General features: G+C 44.4%; 1 non-coding gene across 1 annotated transcript in view; it reads right to left on the bottom strand.

The window, feature by feature from the left end:
- The window catches only part of LOC146446059 (small subunit ribosomal RNA), a 1,800-nt gene extending 1,378 nt beyond the window's left edge, over positions 1 to 422 (bottom strand). Inside the window, exon 1 of the ribosomal RNA XR_014863000.1 lies at positions 1 to 422. This exon is cut by the window's left edge and continues 1,378 nt beyond it. This is a non-coding gene — a ribosomal RNA (small subunit ribosomal RNA).
- Between the last annotated feature and the right edge of the window lie 2,078 nt (positions 423 to 2,500).

Genomic DNA, 2,500 nt, shown 5'->3' with positions numbered 1-2,500 from the left:
CCTTGGATGTGGTAGCCGTTTCTCAGGCTCCCTCTCCGGAATCGAACCCTAATTCTCCGTCACCCGTTGCAACCATGGTAAGCCACTACCTTACCATCGACAGTTGATAGGGCAGAAATTTGAATGAAACATCGCCAGCGCAAGGCCGTGCGATTCGATCAGTTACTATGAATCACCAAATGACCGGGCAGAACCCGCATTGGTTTTTAATCTAATAAATACATCCCTTCCAGAAGTCGGGACTTTTCGCATGTATTAGCTCTAGAATTACTACGGTTATCCAAGTAGTAATGGTACAATCAAATAAACGATAACTGATTTAATGAGCCATTCGCAGTTTCACAGTACAAGTGCTTATACTTAGACATGCATGGCTTAATCTTTGAGACAAGCATATGACTACTGGCAGGATCAACCAGGTAACTATCCACCGCAGGGAACAGAAGTTCCTTGCTAAGCGGCCCCCCTCCGCAGAGGGAGAGCAAGCTTTCTTAGATTTTGCCTCCACGGGGGGAACCCATGAGCCAAACGGACCACACGGTCCCTCGGTCAAGGGAACCCCGTCTTGTTTGCCACGTCTTTCTCACAACTGGACCCGTGCACAGTTCAGGCATACCTGTCAGACTCGCCAAGCGAGCTGAAGGAAGGCAAGAAAAGTGCTTCTGCGAAGGAAAATATCCTCCTGCTCTTTTGTCTCTATCATTAGCCAAAGGCTAGCGTACACAACTTCCATCTACACTCTGCCTGCCACTACAGTGACAATGCTTTCGGGCATCATCTTTTCCCTCCTTCGAAAGGAAAGCTACAAGCCCAACTTTCCTTGCCCGTTAGTCAATTCTGCCCTCTATTTCTCCGCCTTGCCGCCGTGGAACATAAGGGACAGGGTTTACTAGCCAGCTCCTCTCGGAACCTTTGCGACCAACCTGCCCACACTATAACCCCCAAACGCTAATAAGGAGACTGCATGATATGGTAGACAGAAAATAAAAACGCGAAAAAAATGAAATTTTGAAAATCGAACCCACAACCAGCCAAATCGTTTGTAAGTCATGCCAAATGACTGGTGACATCTTAAAAACCCATTGAAGCCACAACATCCCATAATTTCACGCTTTTAAAGATTTGTCACTATACGCACTGTAAGTACCTCACTAATTCTCACCTCAGATTTTACGGGAACATGTTCAAATTTTAACACGCCTCTCAGCACGACCAATTACATTAAAATTCATCGCAAAAGTCAGAATTCTCCAATTTTGAAAAATTCACTATATTCACTGTAAGTACCTCGCTAGACAGTGGAGACCTCAGATTTTACGGGAACATGATCAACTTTCGACACACCTCTCAGCACGAGCAGTTACATAGAAATCCATCAGGAAAGTCGTGCTGTGAAGAGGTCTTTCGACTAAGAAAAATGGTGGTGTGAGGAGGAGTCACCTAAATCAGAGAAAAATACTCTTATAGGAGACTGCTACGAAAGACATTTCTGAGTCCACTGGCCCTAGTCCCCTAATAAGTGTATTTCTGTTTGTTTTAAGAAGGTCCTCCTGACATCACCAATCTTCTGTCTTCAATCCTAACCCCAACGTTAACCCTAACGCTAACCCTAACCCTACCTCCCTCAGGGGCAGTTCTATGGTTATGATCCCACGGTAGGCAGAAAAACTATCCCAATCTAGGTTTTCTTGTATGCTGACTCCATTTTAAATGCTTTTACTTGAGTCTGACAAAGGCAAAGCCAAATACTCACCCCTATATGGACGGGGAAGCAAAGTGCGGATTTTGGTAGGTCGGCATTTTCAATCAGGAATGTTGCCATTCGAAAGAGCGTCCAAAAAAACTTGGTTGGGACACATTTATTTTAGAAATTAGCGACCTAACCAGAAGTGCACTTTTTGGTGGGCCTACCCTACCCCCCTCAGGAGCAGTTCTATGGTTATAATACCACGGAAGGCACAAAACCTATCCCAAACTAGGTTTTCTTGTATGCTGATTCCATTTTCAATGTGTTTCCTTGACTCTGACGAAAGCAAAGCCAAATACTCACCCCTATATGGACGGGGAAGCAAAGTGCGGATTTTGGTAGGTCGGCATTTTCAATCAGGAATGTTGCCATTCGAAAGAGCGTCCAAAAAAACTTGGTTGGGACACATTTATTTTAGAAATTAGCGACCTAACCAGAAGTGCACTTTTTGGTGGGCCTACCCTACCCCCCTCAGGAGCAGTTCTATGGTTATAATACCACGGAAGGCACAAAACCTATCCCAAACTAGGTTTTCTTGTATGCTGATTCCATTTTCAATGTGTTTCCTTGACTCTGACGGAAGCAAAGTCAAATACTCACCTCTATATGGACGGGGAAGCAAAGTGCGGATTTTGGTAGGTCGCCATTTTCAATCGGGAATGTTGCCATTCGAAAGAGCGTCTAAAAGAACTTGGCTGGAACACATTTTTGCTATAAATTGTTGACCTAAGTATATAAGCAAGTATATAAGCA

The sequence above is a fragment of the Pavona decussata genome, unplaced genomic scaffold (assembly GCF_977016875.1).
Source record: "Pavona decussata unplaced genomic scaffold, jaPavDecu1.1 SCAFFOLD_3684, whole genome shotgun sequence".
NCBI classification, from domain to species: Eukaryota; Metazoa; Cnidaria; class Anthozoa; order Scleractinia; family Agariciidae; genus Pavona; species Pavona decussata.
The sequence above is the reverse complement of the archived record's forward strand: the minus strand, read 5'-3'. Positions and strand labels throughout refer to the sequence as shown.